The sequence below is a fragment of the Mustela putorius genome, unplaced genomic scaffold (genome assembly GCF_011764305.1).
Source record: "Mustela putorius furo isolate JIRA1106 unplaced genomic scaffold, ASM1176430v1.1 tig00003834_pilon_pilon_pilon, whole genome shotgun sequence".
NCBI classification, from domain to species: domain Eukaryota; kingdom Metazoa; phylum Chordata; class Mammalia; order Carnivora; family Mustelidae; genus Mustela; species Mustela putorius.
In genome coordinates, this window is record NW_025421987.1 from 112,124,100 (window position 1) to 112,133,911 (window position 9,812).

Below are 9,812 nucleotides of genomic sequence, written 5' to 3' on the forward strand. Positions count from 1 at the left end.
GGAAAAAACCCCAAACCCAGAGAACCAGGTCCCAGGCAAACCATTTAGGATTACCATTTAGTTGGCCATCCTCAATGTGGGCAGGATGTTGTTAGTCTCTAGAGGTCCAGAAGTATAGGGGCAGAAGATAAGGGTTTGAAGTAGCTCAAGGTGGGAGCAGGAAGGGAGTATACTACAGAAAGCTATTGTCCCTGAAAGACATAATCCTCAGGAAAAGGATAGATTAGGGAAAATATAAAACACCCAGTAGATAACCAGATGGGGAAGCTTGTCCCATTTCTAGATGAAAAGAAAAAAATTATTTAACTCTGATGAAATTTTGAAACCCATTGCCTGCATTTTGTAAGAATTTGGAGTTTAATTTTTAGCACTTACATGTTGTTAGAATCTCAAAACTTAGTAATTGATTCCCCAACCCTTTCCTCTTCCCAGAAAAGATCTCGGACAAGGGGTCTGGAATTCCTTCCAGAGAAAAACATAAAGCCAACCTGGAAGGATAGTTCCACAAAAGGCTCAACATGATACTCATAAGAAAGGACCCTTTGAGATACCCTCAAAATGAAAAATATTAACACACTATTCACTTGGAGCAATACACTCTGCATATTTTAAGGTGATTCTACTATTTTAGCATGTAAACTTAAAGTCTAAAACGAGTGTCTTTACTCCAAATAATTCAAAGCTCTTAAGATGTTTTAACTCTGTACCACCCCTCTAAATTTATAAACTATTATTATTAATTTTCCTTCTATAAATTAGACATCATATTTTTTAGACCTACCAATATTTGTAAAACTATTTTACCATTTCCTTGTATATCTCAGATCTTTCTGGATTCTTTTCCTTGTGCCTAAAGTAAATTCTATAGAATTTCCTTTAATGAGAATGTGATGTGCTCAGATTTTTCCCCACCTAAACTACTTTTATTTTGCTCTTGATCATTGAAGATAATTCGACTAGATATATAATTCTAGGTTTACAGTTGTCTTTTTTTCTCAGAATATTGAATCTGTTATCATCTTCTAGTTTTTTTGCTACTGCAAAATCTATTAATATACTGGTTAAGATCTGTTTTGCTTTGGTGTTCTAAAAAGTTCTCAATGATGTCACTGGGGCAGTTTGAAAATTTTCTTCTGCCTAGGAGTTTTTTGGCTTTGTGGGTTTGTGGATGAACTTTCAACAATTCTAAAAAATTTCACTTGGGTGCAGCTGGGTGGCTCAGTCAGTTAAGCATCTGCCTTTGATTCAGGTCATGATCCCAGGGTTCTGGGGTGGAGCCCCACATCAGGCCCCTGCTTGGTGGGGAATCTGCTTCGGCCTCTCCCTCTCCCCAGCCCCTGATGTGCTTGCTCTCTTTCACATACACTTTCTTTCTCTCAAATAAAAAATAATAAAATAAATAATAAAATTTACAATTTTTTTCACCTTTCTTGTCAAAGATTAACTGGTTAAAGAATTTAACCTATTTTTAATTCTCACAGTTTTCAATTCTTATAGTTATTTTTGACTAGATTATGACTTTTTCAAATGTTGGTGGTATTACTTTGAAACTTTATGAAATCTTCACTTAATAGAAAAAAAATTGGTGTTTAGGATTAGTAGCCGTTATTGAGATCAGTAGCCATTTTTAATGTATTAGGATTGGTAGCATAAGTCATATAAATTCAGAAATAAATCTCTATATTGCTTCCTTATCTTGCAAGGACTAGAAGGGAAGGAAGAGGGAAAAAGGTTGATATTAATTTCTCTGCCAGTTTTTTTATATTCCTAAAGCCTGGGATTTTTAACAGAAGCCTTATAATTCATATAAGCACCCTCAAACTTCATTCATTTACACACCATTTTCAAGATTTTTGTTGTATCTGCTCTGAATCTCTATATCATTATTTACCTAATTTTTTAAAAGATGACTTATTATCCTAAGCAGTAGTATTTATGAAATCACATTTATTGTGTTAGTTACTTTTTTTTTAAACAATTCACACCAAAATAAATAACTATTAAAATTTAAAAACACCACCCAAGGATCACTTCAGATCACACTCTTCCAGAGCAACAGGTTATATACTTTTGGAAAGGGCTAGACTAGGAGAATTCTTTTAATCTTTGGATGTGTAAAGTTAGGTTCAAGGAACTAAGGGGTGGAGTGTCAAGTTGTTCTGCATAATAAGTGAGAGAAATTGAATTTGAAAGGGAAATCCAGCAAGGCTGGAAAAATGGACATTTTGCAATTTGATAAAAAAAAAAAGAGCTCACCTTGAAAAGTGACAAGAAGTTGAAGCCTAAAGTGAAAGATGCAATCTGAGTACATTGTAATCATCTGAAGCTTTAAGGGGTTTATATTCCCAGGCCTTACCTCAGACCAGTTAAATCAGCTGGGGGTCAGACCCAGACATCAGTATTTTTTTTAAAGTGTTTCTCAAGTTATTTCAATATGCAACTAACATTTGAAAATCTTCACTATTGAGCTTTGCTACTCAAATTGTTGTCCTCAGACCAGCAGCTTTGCAACACCTGGGGGCCGTGGAATCTCAGACCCTATCTTAGATTTACTGAATCAGACACTGCATTTCAACACGATCTCCAGATGGTTCACAAACACCTGAAAGTTCAGGAAGCACTGGCATAGAGAACATTGCAATAAACAACTTGCATGGATGGATTTGGGGGGAGTCTGCTTTCCCAGCCTCTCTTGCAGCTAGACTTGGGCACGTGACCTACACCACAGCAATGAAATGCACCTGCCTTAAATTTTGGATGGGGACTAATGATGTGACAAAGCAGGGACTTTAGAGGATACATTCTGGAGAAGGGTGGCAACAGCAGCAGCAGCCATGGCATTAGTTAGAGCTGCACTGTCTACTCTTGTTAGTTGTGCAAGCTGCCATGCAATTCACTGCCCAGCAGGGACAGTGAAGCTTCTTCACTGGACCAATTCCGCAGCATGATTTTGTATGCCATTCTGGAGACACAGACTTCCAACCTGGTTCTTCAGTCCTCTGTGGGATTCCTTTCCTGCTTACATCAGCCAAAATTTCTGTGGCTATTGTTTGTAACAAAGAACCTTAACTGAAATTGGTGGTAAATGAAGTCAGTCAAAGCACTTTTAGGAAAAGGGTTAAGAGGTAGATGATTTGTGAATCTTTGGTCTGTGACTCAGTGACATAATGTCACTCTATTGTTCCTAACCTTTAGTAAGATTCTACTATGTACACAAAAGCTTTGTATCAGTGGTGTTTTCTGAGGGATATCAAGGAAGGGATCTCTTTTCCCTCTCTATAGCAATGTGGTACAGTCAGGGAAGGCATACAGGACAGTAGGGAAATCCACAGATGAAGTAATTCATCAGGAACAGAAGCTTAGCACCAGAAGTGACCTGGGAAAGCATAAATCATAATCTCAGAATTCCCAGAGGGATAGGAAGAGACATTGTGCTAGTCCCACTGTATGTAGGCCGGGCTTGAGCCAATTCCATTTAAATTTCAAGGTATGGTGCCTCAGCTTCTATTGGGCCTGTATTCACATGGCTCAGCATAGCAGCATATATCTCTAATTCACTTGTGCATTCTTGCAGAAATGTCTGTCCACTAAGCAATGTTGCTTAAGCTTGGCTTGCTCCCCTTTAACCCTAATGTCTGCACAATAGTTCATGCATTCAACACTTAATCTCTTAGGTAGGTTGACTCAATTTTGGGGTTGGTCTGAATGAAGCTGACTTAATAAGTAACAACAATGACAGTAATTATTGATACTGATAGGGTGTTTTCTAAGTACCAGGTACTATTCCAAACACTTTACTTCTATTCATCTATCTCTTTTTTTTAAAGATTTTATTTATTTATTTGTCAGAGAAAGAGAAAGAGAACGCGTGCAAACAGGGAGAGCTACAGGCAGAGGGAGAAGCTCCCCACTGAGTAAGGATGCTGATGAGGGACTCCATCCCAGGACCCCAGAATCATGACCTGAGCAGAAGGTAGATGCTTAACCTACTGGGCCAGGCATGCCAGTTCATCTAATCTTTATGACAGTAATAGATACTATTATTATTCTAATTTTATAGAGAAGGAAGCAGAGGCACAAAGAGGTCAGATAACTTGCCCCAGATCACATAGGTGGTAAATATCAGAGTGACTCTTTAAAACTAGTTAGGCTTCTGAATGTGAGTTCTTATTTATTTATTTATTTATTTGAGAGAGACCACAAGTGGACGGAGGGGGACAGAGGAAGAGAGAGAGGGGGAAGCAGACTCCTTGTCCAATGGGGAGCCCAACTCAGGGCTCAATCATAGGACCTGGAGATCATGAGGCAGGACCTGAGCCAAAGGCAGATGCTTAACTGACAGAGCTACTCAGGTGTCCCCTGAATGTGAGTGCCTAACCATTATGCTATATTAGCAAACTACGTGGTGGAAGAAAATTAATATAGTGGGACAAGGTTGTATATTAAATCCCTGGTTTCCATGAGAGTAGCCAAATAAAGAGGGAAGCTGTGTGAGTCTTTTCCCATTACAAAAATTTTTTTAGTCATTTCTGATATATGTACATTGGTATATCTACATTAATAAGGATCAGAATCAGAACTTCAGACGTTCTGTCAAAATGAAGCAAAACCCCCAAATCAACACCTAAACCAGCCTACACCAGCCTACACCAGCGAATTGCTCCAACACGGTCAGCCCTTGAGAAGGCTACCCACTTAACAAAAAAGAAATTTCCTTCTGAATTTTGCCTGTTAGAGAATGTCTTAGTCCTTTTCTCAAGTGTTGGAATTAAATCTAATGTCTGACAACCTTATCTCCAGTCCTGGCCTACATCATTGGTTTCCTACTCACACATATATTCCTCCTAATCACTTCGAAACTGATTTTCTGAGTCAAGAGGCATCACTGAGCAGACTTTTGTAAATCAGAGAAGCAGAAGTTGTTGAACACTTGTGGCGGTGCAGGGAGAAAAAGCTGGTAGAACTTACCCATCTTCCTTTATTTACCCCTAGTCACTCTTAGCTCCATTTCCATAGTTTTATTCTTTCTCTGTTTAAATTTTTTCCTTTCCTTACCCACTTCTGAGAATACATGTATATATTTCCCTTTCTTAAAAAACACTAAAGCATGGAAAGTAAGACTTAAGTCCCCTTTTGACCACCAGATGTTTCTCAGATCTCTTCCAGAGGTAACTACTGCTGGTAGTTTGATATGAATCCTTTCAGACCTTTTTCTAGGCATTCCCTTTTGTGTACTTATGTAAAATATTTGGTGTTTGTACTTACAGAAAGTACTTGTACTAATAGAGAATATGTAGTTCTTTTAGTATACTTGTAGAAAATGCATACTTATGCTATATATAAAGTACATATATATTTAGAATATATAGTATTTTGTTATATGTTTTTAACACATATAGTATCATGCTTTATGCATCTTATAACTTGATTTTTTCCTTTAACAGCAGACTTCTAATATCTGTATAGATCTACCTAATTCCTTATAACTCTGGCGTAATTTAAGATACTGTAGATATATCATAGTTATTTAGCCATTCCCTGGTCAATGGACATTTAGGTTATTTTCATTGTTACAAATTACATGAAACAAACCTATTTAATTGGAACCATGTGAGTCTTGCTGCAGTGAACACCAAGAAGTATTACTGCTGGATTATGGGATATGCACATTTCAAATTTTAATGGATCGCATGAAACTACCCTTTAAAATGCTGTGCCAGTATATATCAATTTGAAGTTGTGACTAAGAGTCTCATTTGTCTATTCACCTGCCAATATTGATATTATCATACTTTAATTGCCACCCTGATGGGCAAGAAATGGCATCTGTTTTCATTTTACTTTGCATTTCCCTGATTGCTTGTGTAGTTGAGCCTCTTTCCACTGTTTGTTGAATGTTCAGGTTCTTCTGTGAATGGTTTGGTCATAGCCTTTAGCCATTTTTCTTCTGGGTTTTTTTTTTCTTATTGTTTTGTGGGAGTCTGACTCCTTTTTTTCTTTTCCTCCTTGGCCTCTCAGGCAATGGGTGAAACAGTATTGGTACCTCCTTGAAGTTCTAGTCCAATGTGATGAAATAGAGTTACATTCATTTCCAAGAATTTCTTTCCCCAGACTGAAGCCACAAACAAGAAAGAAAAGGAAATGTCTAGTGTAAACATCAACTGTTGACCCTTGCGATGCCTTTGCACTTTACCTCTTTCCTGAACATCCTCCTAAACAAACAAGATTAGAGGTCTTATTTATATCAGTCCGTCCCTTATTTTCAAAGAACATTTTTTTAGGATTTCAAGGAATTGCCAAAGAGAGGAAGAGCTGTTAGGGGTGTGATTTCTGCTGAGCCTTTCTATATATTGCATTTTCCTTAGGCAATGTGACAGTCTTAAAGAAATCTGCTGAGGCCAACAATGGGCTGAGGTCCAACAACTTCTGATGTTCTGTTCTTGCCCCTGGTTTAGAGTGAGAATATCTGTAGAGAAAATAAATGAGACATTAGGTGAATAAATACAACATTCACAGAGCTAGGATGTAGAGCTTAGTAGGTAAGTCTCTGAAAATAATTTCATTAACAAATATAAATTAATCTTTGATCACCCTAAGAAGGAGAAGCTAAGATGTTTCCTTTTCCCCAGCAAGAATTTTTTCTTCAGTTCCTATGTGGCACTGACTGAAAAAAAATATCTGTCTATGATTTCAGAACCACCATGGCTTCCCTTTTGGAAAATGTTTTATTTTGTGTAGCTGCAGCTAGCATTTCAGCTAGCCTGGACAAGAAAAACGAAGTGAGAGGACAGAAGAATAGAACATAACTTGAAAGAAAATCACAGAGGAAAGAAAGAAAAGACACATGAAAAGAAGATAATTCACATATACTTAAAAAAGAAAAGGAAAGGAAAAATAAAAATAGTTAAAGGAAACATTCTTTTATCATTTCCCATATTTGGTCAGTCATCGAGTTCTTTGTTTTCCTTTAATTTATCACTTTCTTTTAGACCATAGCAGGTAACCTGCTTAAGATAAACAATCAGATCATGTTCTCTTTGTTTTGTGCTTGGAGAATTCCAATAGCTATATGACTAGGATCCATGCCAATTAAGTCTCCATCAACTACTGTCAATATTTTGCTTTTTGCTCTGCTCACAAACCTTCTGGTGTTCCCTAGTTCCAACTTTATCATATTAAATTTAACCTTTTCAGCCTCTTAGAACCCTTTAATATATGATCTCACCCTACATAGACCTAATCGGACTGTCTCATCAACATTCCCTTCTCATTCTGTCTTCTGTATTCCTTCCATTTAGAATGCTCATCGAGCCGTGCTTTTCCTCTCTGAATTCTACCTATTCTTGAAGGTATAGTCAAGCTTCTCCTTTTCTGTGAAATTTTCTGTCTACTCCACCTCCGTCTTCTTCTCTCATGGCTATTTCAATGTCCAAAGTATGTACTGTGCCATTTTGGATGGTGACACCTGTGAAATTGGAGGAGTATAACAAGTCCTTGGATTTGCATTTGTTTTGCATTGTCTCCAGCACTTAATGACACTAGACAGGCTACTTACCCTCTCTGAAGATCCATTTTCTTGTCCATGAAAGGGAGAGAATACTGTTTTACTTTAGAGGATCAGGGGAAGGATAGACTAGGTGAAAGATAGCTATATGGGTACTTAACACCATGGCTGGCCCATAAAAGACTATACCGGCTATACCAGTAATTTCCTTCCTGTCCTCATACCACTTTCTGAGAGAACCTACTTCTGTCACAGCCCCAGAAGAGATACCTAGCTTTTTAGATATAGGCAACAGAATGCCTGATTAAAAATGATTAAATAGTACAGATTTTAAAAATATGAACTCTAGATGTTAGCAGTTCCAGCATTAGTTCTGAGGCTCAGTGATATCAGGACTCTGAATTAGCGCCTCTGGAATTCTTTGGTTTGTTCCATAAAGCATGACTTATCTTCAGAGTCAAGAGTATGGAAGGAATGGGACGCCTGGGTGGCTCAGTTGGTTGGACGACTGCCTTTGGCTCTGGTCATGATCCCAGAGTCCTGGGATTGAGTTCTGCATCGGGCTCCCAGCTCTATGGGGAGTCTGCTTCTCCCTCTGACCTTCTCCTCGCTCATGCTCTCTCTCACTGTCTCTCTCTCAAATAAATAAATAAAATCTTAAAAAAAAAGTACAGAAGGAAGGAAGGGATTCTCTTCTATCTCTTTTATTTGAGAGGAGAATCTTTTCTAATAGGCTTCTTTTTGTATCTCATTGGACAGAACTGTGTGATGTATCCACTTTTAGCTCAAAAGGAGTCTAGATAAATGCATATCTGGCAAAAAGGAAATATAATTATATATATAATTACTATATATACTATATTAATATATTAATAATATATATTTAAGATTTTATTTATTTACTTGAGAGAGAGAGCATACACAAGCAGAGGCAGAGGGAGTGGAAGAGGGAGAAGTAGACTCCACTGCTGAGCAGGGAGCTTGACACATGCTTTGATCCCAGGACCCTAGGATCATGACCTGAGCTGAAGGCAGATGCTTAACTGACTGAGCCACACAGGTGTCCCAAGGAAATGCATTTATAGTAACTAATCTGTACGAGTCATGATTCATCCTCTGGACTTGGGCAGATTCCTGCCCAAAAGTAGAAGTAGATTCTATTATCAAAGAAGAGGGGATGGTTATAATATTGGTGTCAACTGTATCTGCCCCTTGGGCAACTCAAGATGCCACATCACCTCTTTTTTCTGGCTACAACTGATTGGGAATGAACAGTGAGCTAAACTGAATTGATCAGATTCTCTCCCATTATAATTTGAATTAAGAGCTCAAGAATCAGGAATTACTTCCTGATTTTAGTGTCTTGGTATTTAACATTCTATGGTATACCTTGTATCTTGCCAATAAAGTCTCCTTTTAGTGGATTTCTGTTCCCTGAAATCAGATGAATCCTGATTAAGCCACAAACTCATTTAAATGGTCTCAATTAATAATCACTAAAATAATAACTATTATAATATTTACCACCCTATTTTGTTTTTTAATGGCTTCATGCATATTAGTCTCATCTTGCATATTACCTATAAATTCCTTAAGGCAGAAATCAACTGTGTACTTTATTTCCCATAGTTCTTAAACTACTATTAAGTACAAAGTATGATCAGTTCCCTTAACACCTGTTGAATGCTTGTTTGGTTGGTTGCTAACTTTTATTAGTTACTATTCTTTTTAGTTAATATTTTAAAAATATTTTTTTAATTTAATATTTTAATATCTTCTGTTATTCCAGAAGTAGATAAAAAAGGAAATATCAGGATACCTGGGTGGCTCAGTTTTTAAGAATCTGCCTTCGGCTCAGGTCATCTTCCCAGGGTCCTGGGATCAAGCTCATATTGAGCCCCACATCGGGTTTTTCTCCCACTCCCCCTTCTTGTGTTCCCTCTCTTGCTGTGTGTCCCTCTCTCTGCCAAATAAATAAACAAAATCTTAAAAAGAGAGAGAGAGTGCAAAGTATGATGATATATTATTCCTCAGATTAGTTAGATGCAGCTCCAAATTGCTGGTTTGATAAATTTAAGATCTTTTAAAATATAGCAAATTGACAGAAGAATAAAGAGATGTACTTCAATATAAAAACAATAGTTGTGTTACCTATGAAAAGTAATACTATAAATCCATCTTCATCATACTAATCCCTTTCAAATTTTCTATGCAGGACATGAATTACTTTCAGAATCTAAAAAGAAATGTTAATTTCAAGTGAAGCAATCAGGAAAAATATTTGGCCATTTAGTACATGATTCTCTAC